At 38.0% G+C, this 23277-nt stretch overlaps 1 protein-coding gene across 3 annotated transcripts in view; it reads left to right on the plus strand.

Annotated features, from left to right (window-relative positions):
* The window catches only part of LOC307002052 (uncharacterized protein), a 157265-nt gene that overhangs the window by 42132 nt on the left and 91856 nt on the right, over nucleotides 1-23277 (plus strand). For 2 of the 3 annotated variants that reach the window (XR_013798412.1, XM_079619270.1), the window contains exons 3-4: nucleotides 8856-8947; nucleotides 20510-20656. The gene's annotated coding sequence lies outside the window, so the exon portion shown is untranslated. Of the gene's footprint in view, nucleotides 1-8855; nucleotides 8948-20509; nucleotides 20657-23277 lie in introns of those variants that run through there. The other variant, XM_079619269.1, reaches the window with a different exon arrangement.

A 23277-nucleotide genomic window follows, 5' to 3' on the forward strand; every position in this document is an offset into this window, starting at 1 on the left:
GACTTTATGCCTCCACATCCCCCCGATTGCTTGCGAGCTTCTCCGCCGGTCTATACAGTAATTTCTCGACTGTGCGACAGAGAGTCGAGTGGTTATGATACAATCGTTAGCCAATTTTTACAAAATCGGCTTATACGGGGCCATAACGTAAGGTACAAGGTAATGGAGCCTTTTATACATTGTCGTGTTTTTATTTAGAAATAAATAATGGACAAATGGAGTCTTTAAACGCCTCAGATGTAAAGTTATTCGCTGTCAAAGTGACGCCAAAATGAATGGGAGTCAATGGAATGCTAACAGCAGGTGATGGTCCGCTATAATGGTGGCCCCCGGGGAAGCTTCAGTTTCCGGCTGATGGATTATCCCCTTGGTTTCCACCCACGGCGCCGCCATTTGGTTTTCGCAAGCGACAACAGTGTAACCAGTTCTAACGCGGCAAAAGTTTGAGCAAAGCATGCAAACTGTCCTATCGTCGTCTGCACAGACGAGATCAAAGTACTTTTTAGAGTCCCAGCCTCAAACGAGACAAGAGAGAAGTGGATTCATTTTATTTTCAACAGAAATCCCCCAGAAACAGATTAATCAATGTAACTCCACAACAACTGCATCTACTAACCATTCCGAAATGAGTAAGAATATTTGTGTGTTTTGTTATTGTATCCGAAGCTTGTGTAAAGGATGACAGGGGCGGGGGACAGCAGTTAATTTGCATTTAAAGGGACACACACAAAAACTGAGTGTTTTTGCTCACACCCAAAAAGGGGCAAATTTGACAAGCTATAATACATTATCTGGGGGGTATTTTGAGCTGAAATTTCTCTAGAACACATACAGTATATTTATATTACATCTTGTGAAAAGGAACATAATCTGTCACCTTTAATAATAATAATAATAATAAACTAATGATCAGAAAATAATTTAAATATAATTTATTTGCAGATGTCACATGTTTTATGTGTTATGTTGTAATGCAATTACATTCATGAATTTGTGGCTGAACTTTTAAATGTTTTTTTTTTTTTTTTTTGTGCATCAAATCTGTGTCTTTGCTCTCTACGCAGAGGGCTGTTTTCCGTGCGTCCGTTCATCTGTGCCCTGAGGGCGGTGTAATTAACCCTCTATCGATCAGCCGGTGTACACTCCATGGTGAGGCGGCCCGTCATAACTGCGTGTTGCTGGGCTTCTCCATGTGTGCTCTCAATTCATATTTAATCGATATTCCATTAAAGTTGTGTTTCTACAGAAGCCCAGAGTGATCTGAGTGCGGCGGTTAAAGCAGCCAATGTGGTCTTGTTTTTTTGGTTGAAAAATTCAGCACGTTTTTAGGTCTGTCCGGTCGCTGTCCTGAGTTGCCATGCAGACGGGAAGAGGATAATCCTACAATGTTGAGGTGACTGAGAGGAAAGTATTGGATGGTCAAATCCTGAGGCCATCGATTAGGAGTTTTGCTGTCACTGTGGCCTTTCTCTGTCAGTGGTGACAAATTAGACCCCTGTGGTAAATATAAGGCCCTTGCAGACATCCATAGGCAACGTTTGTAGAGATCAGAGGAGGTTTTTGCTGTGTTTTTATTATTATTCGATACACAGCATGCAGCGGGTGTGGAAAACCCAATACCAACCAGACCAGAGAAAAAACGGCTTTTGCCCTGTATGTATCAATATCTTTTCTTCTGTCTATCATCCAAAACACCTGCCAAACACCTGCTCTTTTACAGTATTCCCTTAAACTCACTCCTTTTCTTCCTCTTTCCTGATGAATTTATCAGTAAAAGTTGTCTGTATGACAGAGCTGCATCCATGTTGTAGTAGCATATGCCTTGTGTATGGTATGCTCTCGTGACAGGAGTTGTCCGACAGCAGCTGCCCCTGCCAGGCTGTCACAGAGCAGAGATGAGAAGCAGCAGTTTGGTAAATGATTAAATGCTCCTCGCTGTACTGAATACATAAGAGGCCTCTCTCCCTCTCTCACACAACACTGCCTATCAGAGAAATGAATACAGTTCAAGCTGCTCCAAGTTATTTATTATTATTACATACTTTGTACTTGTGTGTTCTACTGTACATACTGTCTTGACCTTAGCACTGATATGGATAAAGATTTTCAGATTTGATTCTGATTCACATGCTTTTGCCTCGATTCATTTTTATTCATTTGGGTACAATGTCTATTTGCTTACATATGAAAGCGATTTTCTCTCTCTGCTAATGCTATAAATTACACAAGGCAATGTTTCTGACTGATTCAAACCAGTAACTCACCTTTTACTATGTCACCGTTTTCTCGCCATTATTTTACACTATGCGTAATATATGATTCTTAAAATGTGATTTATTTTGCTTAAATTGGCTTGACTCAAAAGCATAAATCTTACCGGTAATAAAAAATATTTTGCTAAACTTTTTTGCTTAAATTTTTTTGACTTCTTTTCTAAACTTCCAGAACTCAATTTCTTCAATGGGAGGTCATTTCAAAAGTTGTTAGAGCTACAATAAGATATATTGGAGTTCAGGTGGGTCTTTTCAACTTGTGAAATTGAATTTTACAATCCTAATGAATTAGTAACAAGTCATTTATCAACCATTTACATAGTGGCTTATGCAAAATTAATACCTTCTGAATAAGTTATTAACAGGAACTTGTAAAAATGGTTCTAGGAGGCTCACTGCCATTGTAAAATAATAAGGAAAAGCAGTGGGAATGACAACTTCTGCTGAGCAATGTGAAAGGTGGGTGTTAAGTCTGATCTCACAGTACCAAATGAGAGCAAAATGCATGTGTTGTAGACACAAGAGAGAGAGGGAACACAATTGAACCGTGTACATTATATGAACATTTCCTCAGGCCATTTGTCACACCAATGGTATTACCTTCAAAAAAGACTGTGAGCCAGCAGATGATGTTGCTGGAGCTGGTGCTTGAGGCAGACTTCTAGCAGAAACACTCTCACAGGGAAAAGCAGAGAGAGAAAAGTGACTTCTTGAAGAACAAACTTGCTCGTCTCTCACTCAGAGACACCTAATCTAACCGTATCCACCACAATTCCACACTTAATACATGGAAGACTGTCATTTAGTCAGCCAGATCAGGGCTGTCAGGCCGTCTGGAGATTTCAGTCCTTCTTCCCGAGGGAGGGCAGGGGGTAGGGATTCGGATTTAATGTGATTGGGATGTCAGTGATGGCATCTCTGGCTTATCGCCCAGGCGTCTGCCGCAGGTGACACGGCCGACAGTAATGAAAGTCTTACTCTGGCGGAGATGAGGCCATCAGACCTTAGAGTCAGACCTCTATCTGATTTAGAAGAGAGCTGTGGAAGAAAAACTCAATGCCCAAACTACAGGAACACTGAGTGCATTCTGCTCTACTGGTTTGCCATTTCTACAAGGAATCTATAGAACTTTTCACTCCCCAGCTTGTTACAGACCCCATTAAATAGTTTGAGAAAAGCATAGATGTCATGTGTTGATGTATTTAGAGGTCAAGCAACGAAGGTCCATAGCCACCTATTGCATCCGTTGGCATTCTTCTTATTCTTTTTTTCTTTCATTTTGGAGTCTCTTAACTCAATCGCTCTAGCGCCACCAAAATGTCCAAAGTTGGACTTATGTTTATGGTAATATCTTTTTAACCGTAAGGGCTAGAAACATAGTTGTTGGTTGATGTTTGCCTGTTGTGTGTGTTAACATTTGTTTCACGCATGCTCTGTAACACTTTTTATTGTATTTTTATTGAGTTTATAGTATTATTAAAATCACTTTGTATTGGATCCTGCACCTTTGTCTTTATCCTCATCTTCATCTTGTGACAAATGTAACGAAGTAGGATTAAAACAAATTGAAATCCATGTGACTATAATTTTAACAGGAATCCTTGTCTTGACAAAGACTTGTTTAAAAGTAGTTTGACAGCCACACAATTTGTATTAACCGTATGTTTTTAAGTTTTTCCATGGCCAACAAAAATCAGTTTTTTTCCCCACAATGCATTACCTTTGTTGAATTTATTTAAATTTAAATTCAGTAAATTCCTCTTCCTGTCACATCTATTCAAATTTCAATTCAACCTACGGTGGGGTGTCTGTGTGGCCAATTCAAATCAAATTTACAATTGAAAGAGCAATTTCTTCAGGTTGGAATTTTTCTTAACACTGATAGCTTCCACCTCCTAATTTAGATTTCTTAAAGGGGCGGTATAATGCCCTTTTCACAAGATATAAAATGAGACTCTGATGTCCCCAGAGTGTGTATGTGAAGGTCTAGCTCAAAATACCCCGCATATATTTTTATATAGCATGTTAAAATTGTCACTTTTTAAGGGTGAGCAAAAAACACAGGTTTTGTGTCTGTCCCTTTAAATGCAAATGAGCTGCTGCTCCTGGTAAAGGGGGCGGAGCTTCAAGAGCTCACACACACATGCACTGAAATTTAAAAAAACTTTTAGCCTTTTATGTTCAAACAGGAGTCAGACAAAGATGGAGAGACAACATGTAGATGCAACAGGACATTTCTGAATGGTTAGTTAATGAATTTATGTAGCTTATTATCTTCTAGTCCTTAGGGTTGTTTGAGATTAGCAAAATCTGCGCAGAACCGATCACCGGTGATCCAGCCCGATCTCATCCCAAAGCGTCATATACTGACGCTTTTGACATATCGTCTACATCCAACGCACATGGCACCCTTTAGCGTCAATATGAGACGCAGATAGATATGGGCCAGAGGGCGCCTCCTAGCGGTCTAACCCTAACCCTACCCCAGGCCTAAACCCAACCATAACCGAACAAAGCTCTGTGCGTGTCATATTGATGCTAAAGGGTGCCATGTGCATTAGATGTAGACGAAATGTCAAAAGTGTCAGTATATGACGCCCTAGGCTGAGAATGCGTTGCAGCGATCAGCGCGAGATGCATGCCGGTTAGAAATGTGTCCGAGTGCGGTCCGCCTTGCTCTGATGTCATGCTAACGTATGTAAAAAAACTCTCGCGAGCACAAGCCGCACATGTCGGATTCTGCAGTCGAGCGCAGTTGCTCTTGACAGACTGCGCTGATCAAAAGCACGATGGGAAACGACTTGCTGACGACACAGCTTAATGCTCATTGGTTTAAACAACCGTGATGTATTGTTCTGTTTTAAAATGTTTGAATTTAAAACTCTGATTTCGTGTTTTTATGTGTATAAATTATGTGTGAGTATTCCCAAACTCTCTGACAGTGTGATCTCTATATGGGTTATTTGATTGTTGTCATATTTATTAAAAAAGTTTATAAAACATATAATTAAAGTAAAAATTATTGATAAACACGTCTTTGGTATGTAATTAAATAACAAGAACTTTGAGTGCCTTGTTCATTATATTTATTTTCTTATAAAAGCAACAGAACTTAAATTACATCCAGTTTATTAGCAACACCGTGCACGAGCGTGAATCCCACGATATCCGCCTTTGATCTCGTTGGTGTCTGATCCACTACCAGAAGAGAGATCTGTCCGGCTTGCCTGCACTTTTTTCACTCCTCCCATCACTGCAGCCGCCTACTCTCGCATACATTCCAGGCGAGGCAAGGCGCATCTCAAACAAGCCTCTTGATTAGCATATTCTGTCATGATAATCTATAAATCACGTTCCCGGGGCCGGGGTTTATGTAAATTCTAGGGTTGGTGATGTCACTAACCCGGGTGTAGTTCCTACCAGCCGTTTGTTGTAGTCCTTAAAAAGCAATTTCTTTCAAATAAAATATCTCCCTTTGCTTTGAACTTTGAGCGTTGTAACTTTGTAACTTCGTTGTAAACAGCAACATTACACACTAACTAGAGTCAGAAAAGTTAAATCATAGTCAACCACCCCTTTAACTAGAAATGCAGTAGTTAAGTTTGCCATTTAGTGAGACGAGAATTTTTTTAAAGAAGAATCAGTATGATACACATTTCTCAGTTACATTAAAAAAATATATAAACTTGGTTGGACATCGTAAGTTGAGTTATTTGACTGAGTTATAGTACAACTAATTAAACTACTGAGACAGAAAAGAGAAAGAAAAGAGTGTGTCAGGAAGTCCTTTCTCTCTACCGGCGCCAATTATCTTGTGGATGTGGCAGGATGACACTGATTCCGGCAGTGGGTAAGACGGGGTGGTGGTGGTTTTCTGTCCACACCTCTCTCCCACTGTCTGTGGCAGCCAGCCATCTCATTACCACACACAGACCACAGCCACAAGTTTCACCTCCTATTGTTGTTGTCTTTTCTTTCTTATATAGTGTTAGTTTCCTGTTTTTGCTTTTTCCACTCATCATCACCGTTAGTATGGTTACTTCCAGGTGATCACATGATCCTTCTCTTTATGAACACAGGAGGAAAACGTCCACAACATTTTAACTCCCAGTTTGGAGTCACTGGATAATGGGAACAGGTCTCTGAAAGGTTTCTTATTCTTTCAAATATACAAGCTCTGTTTTCTTCCTAGTGATACCAATTACATTGCTATATTTTTTTTTTTTTTTTATTAGACTGTGACCCAGTAAAAGTTTACTGATAAATCAATGTCTGATTATTATTTAGCAGCCTGCAGAATAGGCTATTGAATTCTCTTGATTTGATAATCGTGATTTTTTAAACGGTTTCTGAAACTGGGGTTTGTGAATTCATTGCAAAGGATTCATGAGTTGACGAGAAGCAAATAATTAATTAAATACATAAAAATGTAAAATGAAAATTTAATTAACTAAAATAAAACACTTAATATAAATATTTAAAAAATTTTTTTTACTGACATCAGAGAACTGTGAACATGCAAATGTGTTGTTCAATTATCAGAATTAAAACTTAAAATATCTGAGGGTACTTTGAAGTAAATGTTTTAGGTCAAAAGGGTTTGGCTGACAAAAAAATATGTTAAGAAATGTGAAGGAAATCGTCACACCAGTTGACAATGGAAAGCATCTTATGTGACCTTCACCCTTTTGATTTACCTGAACCTTAGGGACTGTTTTCACGACACAATTTTCAACTAAAAATAGAAATCTTTTTATGCATTTTGACCGCTCATTTACACAACAACCGCGTTTCGGGGGCAATATGCGTGAATTTGCGTATTAGTTCAGTTCAGTGTTTCTTTAGGCTACAAAGTGACATTGCCAGCTACTGGACTGGCAGCATAATACAGCATTTTTCAGTCGTTTTCACTGATCCATGTGAATGAGGATCGTTTTGACAACACATGTCGTCTGTACGCAAAAAAAAAAAAACCGCAAAGGAAAAACTTTTCTTTTTTTAGGACATCGTTGTTGTGTAAACATACCCTCAGATGTGCTCTGGTTGCTGGCCAGGGTGACAGGCAGAGCAGATAGAGACCGAAAAAGGCAGCTACAGCTACCAAGCTAAGGTTTGCTAATGTGTAGCCTAAATGATTTGCTTTTTTAATTAATCTTGGGTGGAATGAGTTGTTCACAGATATACAGTGTCGTTTTTGCTGGACCTGATTTAATACTGTACTTATGATTGATTTAAAGGAGAATATAACAACAAGACAAAAGTCACCATCATATTTGTTTTCTGTGGCCATATCCACCAGTAAGTGTGCCAACGCTTTCATAATATATGGAATTGTAATTGTGTGTGAGTGACATTTTAGTATGATTTTTCAGCATTATGATATAAATATTTTTTTCCATAACATATGGATTATGACAAAGTAGGTAGGCTATGTCAGGAAACCAAAATCAGTCAGCGGCTAGGCTATGTTTTGTGTGTAAGCACATACTTACACAACAGTTCAAAAATCTGGTGTTAGTAAGATTTTTTAAATTAATGTTTTTGAAACAAGGTCAAGTAGGCTATTTGATCAAAAATGCAGTATTGTGAAATGTTATTACACTTTAAAATATATGTATAACTAATAACTTAGTGAAAAAAAATTATTTACCCCAGTTGAACAATGTAGTATTTGTAAAATGTAAAATGTGATTTAGCTAAGAACACAAATCTATTAATGGTTTCTGGTTTAAGAAATGCTCTGTCGCATGACTATATTCCAATTTCCCACAGGCAGACAGGCAGGCAGGCAGGCAGACAGGCAGGCAGGCAAAAAAAAAAAAAAAAAAAAACTCACTAGTTGCTGGAATACAGAAGTACATTTTTGGCTATAGTTTTACAGGAAGTGTGAAATTGCCTATTCGTGCCATCTTTGGCACATCCATTTTCAACAATATTAGTCATTTTATATTGATTATTCAATTAAGCTCTGATTATTGCTGAATAAAAGTAGGCCTATTATTTTCTTAAAAAAATAAAAAAATAAATCTCACCACAAAACATTTTTGTTTGGTAGTGTATTGCAGACACTGTTAATGTAAACCGTATGCTACACACTCACAAAGTGATATAAATAAATAATAATAAAAAATCCTTATTCTCCTTTTCCAAAGGCAAACCTTACCAACACGCTGGGCAAGTGTGATGTTTGTAGCAGAAGGTTGCCAAATACATTGTCATTAGTTTCCAGTTCCACCCATTTGCTGGGTCAATGATAAGGTCAATGTTGGCTTATAGAAATGTTTAGGTTAGTTACACAGAGAAGGTTAGTTACACTCTGTTTGTGTTTTTGCATGCCCCTGAACCACCCTAGACAATGAGTACGCCCACTTTATAGGGAGCCTGTGCCCCAGAACTGATGAAAGCCTGGAAACGCCCCCAGTGTAAATACAATGTGAAATTCGTTACAAACACCAGGCTACATCAGAACAGTACAACATTGAGGTCTGAAAGATGGTTATGATTATAAATTAATCTCGAAGCTATTTTAGTTGCTCAAGGCGGTTTGAATATTAATGCTTATAACCAGCCGTGTTTTCTCAGGGCCTCTGATGCAGTCATGTTTCTGCCTGGATGTCTTTGCATAACATTAATCTGGACCTGACATAACACGGACCCTGCGGGAACAGCTCCAGGTAAAGAGTGAACTGTTCTCATCAAGCCTCTCTTAGTGAGGATACGAGAATGACCTCAAAACATCTCGAAAGTCTAGAGAATACATCAATGCCTTATCTTGTAACTTGTATCTTCAATTTTCGAATTTAGACAATGAAAGCCCTTGATGCAGGATCTGATGCATGCTGAAGTAATGCTTTGTCATGTGTAATTTAACTCTTTATTACATATTGTGTAATAGAGTCCCTGTTTGCCACTATTCAGGCAGATATGCACTTTTACTTTTTCAAAAGATTCATGTGATATAGTAATCCCAACATGTGATGGGTTCAGCGCAGTGGCGACTTTGCACTCTCTGCCGTTTGATCCTTGCTGTACCACACTTTCTTCACATCTGTGGCTTTGAAAATGGAGCTGAAATCTCCCTTGAACAAGAAGCAGCGTTCCTCAGCATTAGCCTGAATCCTGTAACTGCACTAATGAACAGGGGCTGATGGTGTATAGGGGGGATTTAGGCGACGCACTACCAACTGGGAGAAAGAGGATTTTTTTAAAAAACAAATTCTATCACAGCAAAAGTAGTTTTCAGTGTTCTAGACATATTATCTGTCCTTGTCCAATCAGATTCGTCAGATTCAAGTCACGTTTCAAATAGTCGCGCCCGCGCCTCCCTCCTCCCTGGGCGAATTCATTGACGGGGAAAATCGCCCAAGCATTCTCCCATTGACTCATTCATTTTCGGAAAATGAGCCTTCAATGCATTTTCAATGAGGATTTGGGACTCGCACTTACGAGCTTGCGTCATACGTAAATGAGCAAAGAGAGCGAGGGGGATATCTTCGATCAAGTCACTTGCTACGTTCAAGATGGCTGCTAATGTGTGCAGTTCCGTTGCGTCTCTGAAAGAATTCCTTTTAGTCGACGATCCAATTCAGACAACTGGTATAGTATTCTATTAGTTGGACCTCAGCCCTATTTTTGGATATAAGTACATTAAGTACAAAATTTGTTGTTCCAATTTAGCAGATTTAAGTATACCAATTTAGTATACCAACAGTACAATTGCAGGGCATTAATATTTAGTACATGTAAATGTTTCTGTAGTATACTTGGCATAAAATAAATGTATTTCAAATACATTTTGATATATTTATTTTTCACAAGGGGATGAAAAGGGTATGTAGTTCAGCGTTAGATTATTTTGTAATAACAGGATGAATCCAAGTCATCTCTTTAAATTTAAATCTCCAGGTACTATATACCCAGCCTGGAAATCCAGACACAAATCCGAAAGATTAAGTGTCTGGCATTGAGTAATGAAAATCGCCCAACTCGAGGGGCGGCACCAAGCAGAAACGCTCATGAGAAACACGATAGCTGCTGATAATACTGAAGGAGGTCGTATTCCTAGGTAGATGTGGATTAGCTGAGAGTCAGCTTATGCAAGGCTTGACTAACGTGACCTGCCAGAACTGACGCTACGCTTGATATGCATCAATTGAGTCCTACATTTAGTCCTTTATATTTAAATAACTGGTCGTTAATTCAAATCCAGATTATCTTATTGGAACTGCTACCTTCCTGATTTGAAAGGAGATAATTGTAGATCTCAGGCATCATTAGTCCACTAAACATACAGAGCAGTCTGCTATTTAAGAGCGTGTCCTGAAAGGTCTGTCCGAGCATCAATAACTGTTTAACTGCACCAATTATTGTATAAAATTGGTGCTAAAGCGCTTGTATTTGTTGTGTCCCCCGTTGAAATAATACCTTATAGAGAGCTCGACCCATCTAGTGGCCTCCAGGTAATTCCAGGTTGAGACTTAGAATAAAACAGGGATTAAAATATCTGCAAATTATGCATCTGTTACTAAATATAACGCCATTTGTTTGATTCGGCACGGGATTCAAGATTGTTACATGAATGTTTAGCAGTTGTTTTACCAATTAACGTTCCCTCATGTCACGCACGACGTATGCTACCAGAACTCTTCGTTCTCGCCAGCAAGGTTTCATCGAGCCATTTACGGATCTGTGAGTGTTCATCAAGACATTTACAGACTTGTGCACAACAGATATGAGGAATGTGCACGAATTCATAATTAAAGATTACAGTTGAGAGTCTTTTTCAAACATCTGTTCCAAACGTGGCTTCACAGTCAAAGTTAATTAGCTTCTTGTTTCTCAGGTGATCGTGGTAGCATATCGAGTCGCTGTCGTCTCACTGCGTTGGTCGCCTCCGGATAATGAAAGCAAATTGAATATACTCCTTGACAAAAGTTATAGCGAGAAATAACTAACAAGAGCCTCTGGAATCATGTTTTGCATCAGAAGTCTTCAGACTTCAAGGTTTATGGTTTCAATTTACTAGTTTTATGCTATAGTTTTTTGCATCAGAAAAAATGAACTGTAATGCAAATTGAGCATAGTTCGTGTTCAAAAACATAGGCTACTTTAAAAGTAGTTTGGGGATATGATGTGCTTCAGCATCTCTGTGCCCACTTAGCATGAGCATTGTGTTATATTGTTGTTGTATTATAATTTATTAAATTAAATTTTTAATTAATTAATTAATTAATTTAAATTAATTTAATTTATTAATAAATTGTTATTAAATGGACCTGATAACAACATTGTTATACATTTTATGACTTTAATGTTATTGTTGATTTTACACTGCCAATGAACTTTATGCACAACCTGGATTAATCAGTTTGTCCAATAATGGCAGACAGGAAACAAAGGAGCTGGCTAAAGTTCAGTAAGTAGTGCAGTTGTGCATAAAGTCAATTGCAAATCAGAACAGTCTTGAACTGCCCCATCTTGAAGTTTGAAAAACGAGTGTTTTTTGTGATGTAAATTAATCAAGCTTTGAAACGCAAATAATTTTTTCACGTAAAAACGCACAGTTTTGAGGCCCCGGAAACTAACCAGGACTACTTTCTTGAAAAACTTCCAGCGGCCAGAACTCTGACGAGTGAGATGACCACAGAGTGGGTCAGTGTGTATGCACTATAGTGCTGGTAAGGATTGCATACAACTTCATGTCTTAAATGGGCGAACTAACCCTTTAATCACGTTAAATCTGTCTTTAAGTCTGCGACAGCATGGAAGGACTATACATTTGCTCACTTCATTTATTCTGTTTGTGTCTCTTCAATAGTGCATATTTTGTTTCCAATTGTCTTATTTTTCCAGACCCTGCATATTATTGCAAAAGGAAATAGGAAGATATCTCTGAGAATTACTATGCCACAGTCTGCCTACTAATGGGACACACAAATGTAATAACACATTGGCATGATGAATATGCAGTCTAATGTTTTTCTGTGGAATCTACAAAAACAAAAAACCCTCTCCCATCTCTTTCCATCTGTTTATGCAGCTAAATGTAATTTTGAGGTGTTTCTCTGTCCTGTGGTAATTATAATGGGACTTTAGAAAAGCATAATTCGTATCGGTGACTGACATAAAGGGCAAAGTGCTTTTCTGTGCTAAATGTAGAGTTTTCTGGTAAGCTTTACATGAGCTTTCTTTCTCCTGAGATACTTTATGGCAGGGTCAAAGCTTTGAACATAAAACCCCTCATAACCTCTAGTGTTGACCTTTGTGAACTCTATCCATATCGGTTCCAGATATCCTTTTTTTTCAACAGATCTCTTTTATTTTTCATCTGAATTGGGGTCAAGGCCGCTTTCACTCGCTTAATGTTTGCTGGGTTGTTTGCACTCAACACTCAGCAAGTCAAAAGAAGAAAAAAAAAAAATCCAAGATTTTACAGGACTTGAAGTTTCATAAAATTAGGTATTGAGTTACAGTTTTAATGTGATGCTATTTTATGCCGGGTCATTTTCAAATTAATGTTATAAAAAACATTTCACAAACCATTTTCTGAAGACATAGGCCATGTTCACACAGCAGCAGAATATGATTATCAGTGCTGTATTTAAATAATTCGCCTTTGGCTAAGCCACGCCCTAGAATGTAGATTGACCAATCACAGCGCAGCCAAGAACGAGCTCCCACAGAGGGTCCGACACTTTTTCACGGCGCTCCATTGACTTCAACGCAGGAGGCTCATATTTTTGGTCTCGGCAGGCTATTACGCCGTCGTTTTATAAAAAATATGGTTAAACGTTGTGCCTGGGGCATTTGTAAAACAGATACGCGTTTCCCAGAGAGGTTGGAGGGGGTGTCCGTTTTTTCCCCTTCCAAAAACCGAAGTTAAATACTGACAAGTGTCGTCTTTGGATTAAACTGTGTGGACGTCCTCAGTCAGCGAAACCCCTCAAGGATCAACAAGCTCACCTTTGCTCTCAGATACATTTACCTTTTAACCTTACTGTGTGTCAAGTTAAGTTATACTAGTTAGACAGTTTTATGCTGTTTAGGTTATGATTTCGGTTCTCTGCCCTAATTGTTGATTCGCTAGCACACGCTGCTAATAAATACAACTTTATACTTGCGTAGTCCGTTTGCTTTGTAAATAATAACGATTATAGAAGTGTATAGAGACCTACCCAGCTTTGTATGAACAGTGTTTCTCCTGATATTGTTAGTCACAGCCACCGTCTCGATTAGGATATTCGGTGGTTCATTTTTTGACTGTGACCGTTATGCTTTTGCCTGTATTTGGATGCCTTGTTGCTGCTTGCGTTTCACCGTATGTCTTGAATAAAGCCTTCAAACGCACACTGCAGCCCCTTTTGCCTACTTCTGTCGGACACTTTATTTGCTGCTTTATAAAAGTTTGATAAAATTCCAGCAGGAAGAGCCGTCACAGCATAAGCCATGTTGATACCAAACCAGAGCCCAGATGAAGTTGTCGGAGGTAGCAACAGTAACTAAGGGGGGCGGGGCTTAGCCAAAGGTGAATTAATACAGTTACGTTCACATTTACGGGAGAGACAACCGCATTATATAACCAAACTTATATAACACCAATACATTTTCATGACTCACAACCTCATTCTCGGAAAACCTGCGCTGTGTGAACGGAACCGCACTGGACAACTAGTTGTCTGTCACGTCATACAGTGCGAGACAGTCACTCTGCTAAGGGGTTTTGTGTGGGGTTTTGCTTTCGGTAACTTACAGCGAGGGAGATATGAGATGTGTGTTATCTAAAGGTTTTAGTCACTTTTCCCCACCGGAGTGGCTCCAGTCAGTGTTCTATGCACGACTCAAATGCCACCTGGACCCGAGCAATCCGATTGGTTCAAAGAACGTTTTATGGGTAATTGCTTTAGTGCCTGGTTACAAATCAGGCAAAATCACTTTATTTCATTAGTCGTTTGAACTACGTTATAGCTTACATGTTTAGGCTAATATGTAACATATAGATTTTTGAAATGGTACATTTCTCGTTCTTAGTGTTTTTTTGTTTGTTAGCTTAGCCTACATATACAATTTAATTAAAGCTGTCTTTCTGTAAAGCTGTGTGTAGCCTACTGTGAAAAGCGCTATACACATAAATATATTTCCTGATAGCAGAAAACTGCTAGACTACCTAACGTTAGAATGTTTTTACAAACGGTTCAGTCTGACGGATAAACTCGCGGCTCAATTAGACTCTTGTCATGTCAAAAGTGATAAGACTTTTCAGATTTATAGATGTGGCCATCTTTGATATTACTTTTGTCACTGTCACTATGGTTACTGTTAAGCGAATGCAGGCTTGACTCTCGTTGCACGTTAACTTCATACAGACAGTATTTGAGAAAGTTGCTTATAGTGAACGGAACATTTCGAGATTCACACATGTAAGTAAATGTTTGTCAATTCCAAAAATTTACAGTGTGAACATAGCCATAGTAGCCTATACATTTGCCTTTTTATTTAATAAACTGTGGAAGTAGCTACTTAAGCCTGCTGTAAAAAAAAGAAAAAAAGAAGCTGTACAATACTGTACATACATGCTGTACAAAAATACAATATTGTAAAAAAAGAGCATCTTTTTACCTGACAAGTTACAGCCAGCACTATTTTTAAATTGGTTTATAATGAGAGGATATTTATTAATGTTTGAAGTCGTGTGAAACGGAAGTAGCGACATATCTTTACTTCCATATTGTGACGTAGCCTACATCCGAGTGAAGCGGATTATTGAATTTTTTTATTTTTTAGGTTTGGTTGAAATCCATTGTTGATTGGATAAAGGCAGATTGAATGAGTTGGCAGGCGATTGTAAAAAAGGTGTGAAGTTAAATTAGCCAAATGATCAGGCTGTTCAAGTCATAATATAATTCACTATATTCAGCTCATGAATTTTTAAATCATAAAGTCCTGATTGGAAAGCACTGTGAAATCTCAATGTCCACTTAATGGTGTTCATTTCTGTTAATAATACTTGAATGTGCTGAACGCCGTTGTTTAACATAGCAGAGTTTTATGCCCATTACAGGTGTAAAGCTCTAGATCTCTCAATACACCTGGGTTTCACACTCTGGTGTTTATTCATATGGGCTTTGTAATTGCATAATGAACCTGGACAGAAAAATAAAAAAAAACACAGCTGTTATTTTGGGTCATGTTGCCAGCCATTGGCTGCCACCCGTTGTGTGTGAGGCGCTTTTCCCAGCTTTTGCATGCATTTTTGACAGATGGGTTGCTTGGCTTCCTTTCTTAAAAAGCAACAAACAGTTTTGGCTGTCAGGCACACAGACTTAGTGACACTGCATGTTGTCACCATTGACTTCTCAATATTTCATTCCAGCATGCTGGAATTTAAATTTAACCATGATGCTTTTTTTTTCGTGACAGCTTTACACAGGCTCTTTGTCTGTTTTTTTTGTTTGTTTTTTTTACTTATAATTATAATCATACAATACAATATACCGTTTTTTGAAAGAAGTCTCTTGCTCTTCAAGTCTGCATTTATTTCAGCAAAAATACAGTAAAGATTAATATTGTGAAATATTATTACAAATTAAAATAACCGTTTTCTATTTATATTATACATTTTAAAATGTAATTTATACCTGTGATGGCAAAGCTGAATTTCCAGCATCATTATTTTCATTAAAATAGAATACAATTATTTTAAATTGTAATACAATGTCACAATATTATTGATTTTACTGTATTTTTGATTAAATAAATGCAGGATGCAGCTTCTTGGCAGTATGAAGACAACATTTACAAGTGGTAAATTCTGTGGTGTGCTGTTGTGAAGGGATGATGATTAATCTGATATAGCTTTACTCCAGTGATTCATGCTGGAGGATTTTTGTGGTTGCCCAAAGCTGACGATGGCCCATGCTTGTTCTTGGGTCACAAAGGTGGAGAAAGAGCTGCAAAATGAGCAGAAGGCATTCTGTTATTCCTCTGGCTCATATGCATGTGCTTGTTGTGTCTGTGTGTGTCACTCATCAAATATTTGACATCTTAACCAACTGTATTTGAAGTTTTTTTTTCCCCATCGCCATATGGGGATGCGAATTTAGCGTAGAAATTACTTTTCAAAATGTCAATAAAACTGTCAAAACATATGCGTAACACGCACACATACAAGGTTAGCGACGAAAATGAAAAAGCAAAACAGAGTGGTGATTTTACAGTCACAGTGCCAAGCTGTCAGATGTTCACCAAATGGTGCTATTGAAAAGGTATTTTTACACACACCAGAACATATTAACTTCTACTATATGCTCACAGTCAGAATCTGACAGGGAGTCTGTCCTAATGAACATCTAGTTTTAAAAGGCAGGTCTATCTTCTGAAATGCATTGCATTAGCACAGGTGTAAAAATTAGTTACACTTTCAGATATTTGCCTCCTACTACCTTATGATATGAAACAAAAAGTTTGGATCGTTTATATATATCAATACAAAGTCAGAGCATCTAACAACTCTTAACTTTATAAGTAGATGCAGGCTCATACAGAGTTGCTGAAATATTCTTAGTCCAGCAAACTTTGCAGTTTCCTGTCAATCACCTTCAGAGCGGCCCGCAAAGTTTTTGCACATAAAAAGACAGCAGGTATTATATGCAATGCTGCACGACCCTGAATTCCTCAGACGACGGGATTAATTATGATGAAGGACAAAGAGAAGCTTAGCCTATCTGTTCTTCTGCGTGCTCGCTTATGTCAGTGCATGACAATAACTGAAGGAGATACTGAAAAGGCTGTGGATGTATAAATATCTATGAATACTGCTTATGGTGACCCATATGTATTAAATAAAGTGAAAACATTTGGCTAAATTAAGGAAAAGATTGTGTTGGGAAAAGCTCTAGTGAGGAATATTTCCCTTTTCACTGCTCATTGCATTGTTGTTTAATATCAGAGCAAAAAATGATGATCGAGACCACACATTGTAAAATAGTCATGAAAGTCAGTCAGATTAATCTGCCACTCAGTCAAACAGAAAAGCACAAATGAACAGCATTATGGTTTGCCACACAAGTCAACATTCTGTGTATGTCTCGGTTGAAGTCTTTCAGCCTGAAAGTCCCCTGGTGATTATGCAATGGATGAATATTTCATCAGCAAAGTTTGGGCTCGACCAGAGACACAGGCTCCTCTATTGTCACTGGATTGAAATGTGAAAGATTCAAACTGTGCCAAAATGTTGTTTTATTCTGAATTCTTCAATAATGGTGTAATTTAATGTTACATATCTAATTTACGCTAGATACGTTTGGTTGTTAATCTTCGTAGTCTCATGTAGCCATACTTCTTTTGACTTGTGGAATAAAGTCTGGTTCATGTTACAGCTTATTCTGGCCATGAACGGCCTACTTAAATTGGGAAGGTCTGACAGATCAACATGTAAAGCCACCAACTACAGTTTGTTTTGCTCTTGCATTCCATTTAGAGGCACATTTTGGAATGTAAAATTTGTAGTGTATTCTGACAAAATATGAAAAAACAATGTGTTGTGTTCTGTTTTTGGAAGGCCCTTAAAAGCATAAAATGGACTTATATCTATACTTATTTTGAGGTCATTAACCCACAATTTCTCATAAATCTTCATAAATCTTCATAAAATACAAAAATGAAAACAAAATTCATAATCTGAATCTAAATTTACAGTAACATTTGCAGCATTTGCAGTAACATAACACAATTACTGAAGTGATGTGAATAATGAACAAAGCCTGTCTTGCTCTCACTTTAATAGTACAGTTTCTCAAATACACTAACACTGAAGGATGCCATTCACATTTCATTACAATTGTTGAGGTAGAAACCATCTTAAATTGGAGCGTTCAGGTCCGCTGACATCAGCGATCTTGACAGATGTCATGTTTTATGAAAACACACTCAGCAAATAATTCAAAGATAAAAGCACCATGTAATTTCAGTCCACAATGAAGCGAAGCTCCTGTTGAACAGCTTCTGCCCATTTGTGCTGCTAAGCTCTAAATGACATAGAGTTCCATTAGCTCATTAGAGGAGAAGCAGTGTGCATTTTATGCAGTACGATAATAAAGCACACTACTCATTAGCATTTCACAGTACATGTCAGATGCATCTCTAGAAATTAGTTAATTGTTTAAAATAAATTGAGACTGTGACCCATGACGAGGCACTCACTCATGAAGATAAGATAAACTTCAAATAAATGATGTGGAAAAGATAAACAATGTGGAAAATGAAGATATGGCTGGAAGCCTACTGAAATAAATTTATGGAGGAAATAGTCTAATTTTTATGCTAGTCAATATTTATCAGTCATGTTGTCACACTATGTGTCCCACTTCAGAGGCTGCATCCTTCGACCAATTGACCTATCGATAAGCCCCTCCCCTCGAACGCAGATGAGCCAATGGCAGTTGAGTATTAGTTGCATGGGGACCGGAACTCGGACAACTATAGCTTTCAGCGCCCTGGAGAAACATTGGACGATCCGAAGCTCTCATCGGTTTTATTGTGTTTATGCTACAAAAATAGTAAAACTATGTGTCGGGGGTACTTGTAGCACTGATTCCAGGTATCCTGAGAGGATGGGCATGGGTATTCATGTTTTGAATCACTGTACTGTGCGCGCACTCACCAGCGTGTTTCAAAAGTGTGATAAGATTTGCGTGAACGGGCCAGTTATCTGCGCAATACGACTGAAGCCTGGTTTATTTATAATAACAATAATGTGAGCGCAGTAACCTGGTTCCCTAAAGATTCAACTCCAATCCCAATAAATACGAAAACGTTAATTTTCTGGTTGTCGTACTCTCATTAATTTACAATTAAAGTTAGTGAGTCCATGCTAACGTACAAACCTAAATAGCTAACTATTCTCACGTCATGCACAGGTCAAAAACACCCGATGGCTCAAAAACAGCCGTGACGACGGTAACATGAGGCTTCTCCTGCTTACATTGTGATCCTTCTGTTTCCAAGATTTATCAAAAACATCTTGGGACAAGGTTTTCACACTGACAGCTGTCTTTGTAAGACTGTTTGTTTTTCTGAAATAGCAACAGTAACTAAGGGGGCGGGGCTTACTGATAGGTCAGTTGCAACACAGAGGCGCAACGAAAGCTATCCCAATTCAAAAGTACCTTCAAATGCGGCCTTGACATGCATAGGCCTACTTCGTTTCTCGTGCAATGAAGGATACAACAGATGGATTAAGACAGTTTGTGAACCCTGGTTTTTTTAAACAAGTGAATATAACTTTAAAAAAAGTCCAGTACAACTGTTACTGCTGCTTGTCAACTGCAGCTGTCACAGTTAATAGGCGACCGTTAACAGTTAACAGTCCTCCGTAGACCGTCCCATTTAACAACGTTCGGTCCGAACTTGCCATATTTCAAAGGTGTGGTAAAAGGTAAGTTGTCATAATGGGACTTGTGTACTCAGGACAAGAGTATATTAATTATAATGAATAAATAATAATAATAATAAATTATTATTATTAATATACTCTTGTCCCGTGGACTTCAACCTTTAACATTTTCATTATATAGTAATAGTTCACTTGACTCTTGTCTGCATGTGTTTTCCCCCCCACTTGTTTACCTGACAGCTTTTGCAGATTTTTTATTTTATTTTGAAGGATACTTCTTTATTCTTTATTTTTATTCATTTAAACTAGATGTTTCGAACCAATATGCAAAAACCTACTGCTGGAGAAAACTGGAATGCTGGAATTTGTTTGATCCTTGTCTCAAAAACTTAGTTACTGAGATGTAGCTCTGGTGACAACTAGCCCTAGTCTCCCCAAGTTAGCCTATTTACAGTCTAATAAATAGGCTACTTGATTTTATATGTCTATGGGCTACATGTCTGTTTGAAACTATTGGCCCAATTATCCTGTCTTCCAGAAGGACATTTCTAACTCTAAATTACACTGACATTGAGTAGAGCGGTTTGAGACCAATTATCCTGCTTAAAACCACTTATTCCAAATGACTGTTTGCTTAGCAGTCATTAGGGCTTCAATATTGATCAAGTCAGTAGCACTCCAGAGCTTGAAATCCATGACAGTCATACATTTGAAGTTTAAGTCTACCAAGTCAGCAGCATAGTTTGGTGGAGTGCTACTTTTAATGAAGGGAAAAACTATAAGTCATCACCTTGTGATACAGAAACACTGCTGAGAATCTTTTGACACACTCCCTCTCTTTCACCAGGTTTGCCTTTAATCTGTCGCTTTCAGCAGCAAGCAAGCCTGGTCCTCTTTGAGCTGCTTCAGCCTGCCTTCATCTCACAGCTGGGAGATCGAGCTCTTCTGTTCGCTGCGGTCCGTGAACCTCCAAAGGTCTTGATGGCATAAATCAGTGAGTAAAAAAAAGCAGTCACTTCCTGTCAATCACAAATAAGCTTTGCCGGTACAATATGTGGCAAACATTTCTACATGACAAAATAAGGCAGGCGGGTGTCAGTTTGCATCTTTAACTGTGTCGTCGTTAATCCGTCTCGCTGACATTGCAGCCTCTCCCTTCACCTTCAGTTTAATTAGGTGCAGCTCTTGTCAGTCTCATAAGAGAAAACGGACCATGGTTTTCAGATGGATGCAGGGAGTACGAGGAAGTAGGAGGGAAAGAGGTTTGAAATGAGACAGTGATAAAAGAGGTAATGATGGGATTGCAGTGGGGAAATAGGCTTTTGAGATGAAGAGAGTACCGATGCAGTTTTGTTTTTAATTAAATAAACTACACACATATATAAAATATATATATCAAATTTTTTTTGGTGGTTATAAAATGAAGCCGTTTTATTTTCTTGATACCTTATGTACCTCCTGAAAAAAATTATAATGTTTTTGGTTATTATATATATATATATAAAAAAGTGTATTAATATATTTAATTATTTAATTTACCTTCTTAAAAATATGTATTTGATTACGAAATGGCGATTATGAAGGCGATTGTTGTATATTAGTTTGTCGACTCAGTCATGATAATAAATATTACAACATAACAGCAGGCTGATGCTGTCTTGTTTATTGAATAATAAGGACTCCTGATACAATATAATCATCATTCTTGATATGAGACTTTTAACATTTGAATGACATTTTTGTAATTAAATCACTTCAAGAAAATTTAAAGACATAGTCAACAATTCCAAACAAACACATTTTCCATTGCTCAGGTTGGCTATATTCAAATTTGTGTGTGTGTGTGTGTGTGTGTGTGTGAGTAAGAAAAAGATTGACTCCCTTTCATTGGTTAGCTAAATTGATTAACTCAAAATTAATACCATATAAATATAATATTGAATCTCGTCCGTGGAACGCTCCACTTCCGGTATTTTACTCGACACGGGTAAATCATGAAGCGCTCATTTTCATAGTTGTAAAAAATGAACGCGACACACAAGTCTCCTGGAAATCAGATGACGACTTTTATACTCCCGAAGTGTTTCCCATTTTGTGGACCATAGCCATAGTTTAGCCAACGGTCTGTGGCTGTGACGTCTGAGGCTGAGTGCTAATTTGTGCAGCTCGTCTTGTGGTCACACTTACACTTTACTTGCAAGAGCGAGACAGGATGTGGCGCATTTTTAGCAACTGCCTTGAAGATGATGCCTTAATGCAGGCGCAGTTTGCACGTGCACAGTGTTAGCATATGCTTATATTGGATAATTTTAACATCCAGTAGCGGTTGTTATACCTGGGCATATGCATGCATTTCAGTTCACTCAGGAAAAGTGAAGATAAAAAAAACAATAACAACAACCAAAAACGTGCTTTCGTTACATGACATTCACTGGTGAAATGTCATTTATCAGAGGTCTCAACAGCTCATATAAATGATAAAGGCAGATATACCGTTCAATGTTCATTCATGATTAGAGAGCCTTGTATTCATGTTCAGGCTTTTGTACTTAGGTAGAGCATACACAGAGAATAGAAAAGTCATACATCATTTGAGATGTGACATTAGAAATGCTGTCAATATTCATTGACCCCATATTTGAATAGAGTGAAAAGCCTTTCAGATTTTAATGTAACAAGCGCTCTCCTAAACCTAAATGCTCCTTTTGCGTACACAAAAGCATGAGTGCTGAATTGTTTTCATATTCAAATTTCAAGTAACAGTGAGGCTGAATGGCAGCCTGTTATTGATGTGAACGACCTTCAGCATTGCATTAGCTCTCGTGGATCTGTGTAGTGAGCAAAGGCCTGCCCTCTGCAACTTAATTAATAGAACGTCACACTGATGGGAGAGAATTTGGTTCAGGCTGAATCTTCTGCACCATTTAACCGTATAATGGGATGGTTTCTTCAACGTCTTCCCAAAAGCTGACCTTGCCAGCGTCTTTGAAGGCCTGCTTGCACTTTTAACCGAATAGAAGTATTGGAGGCAGAAATGTCTAGTCTAGTATATTTGCTGTCACTGAGATTGAAGAAGTTTATCTAATTGGTTCAGGTTTTGCTCATGCATTTGGCCTCTATGTGTACACAAAGTGCCTGTAAAGTTTTATCATCTTGTGAAGAGATTTTAGATGAGTAAAGTTGAGCCGAAAAGGATACAGAGGAAGAGAGTGAGAGACAGAGGAAGAGATGGCAGGAAAGAAGGGCAGCGAGGAAAGCTTATGTTACCCCCAAAATAGTTCAAACAAAAATAAAATTCTGACATTATGCTCTCTCATGCTGTTCCAAACCTATAAGCTGTTATTTTTTAGAAAGAAAGAAAGTAAGAAAGTAAGAAAGCACTAAAAAACACATTCAAATGATGACATTCCAGTTTCCAGTTCCCAGTTATTTGAGGCCATATGATAACTTTCTGTCAGGAATAGGAAATTCATTATCACTATTCACTAATCATACCATCCCCAAAGTTTGTGTTCATTTTCAGAATCTAAAATGTTGGGTTACTAACCACATGAGATTAGATGCCATTTTGGCGTTGACGAAGTTGGAGCATGTGTGGAGGCTCATTTGTCACGA

The sequence above is a fragment of the Phoxinus phoxinus genome (genome assembly GCF_949152265.1).
Source record: "Phoxinus phoxinus genome assembly, chromosome: 7".
NCBI lineage: Eukaryota > Metazoa > Chordata > Actinopteri > Cypriniformes > Leuciscidae > Phoxinus > Phoxinus phoxinus.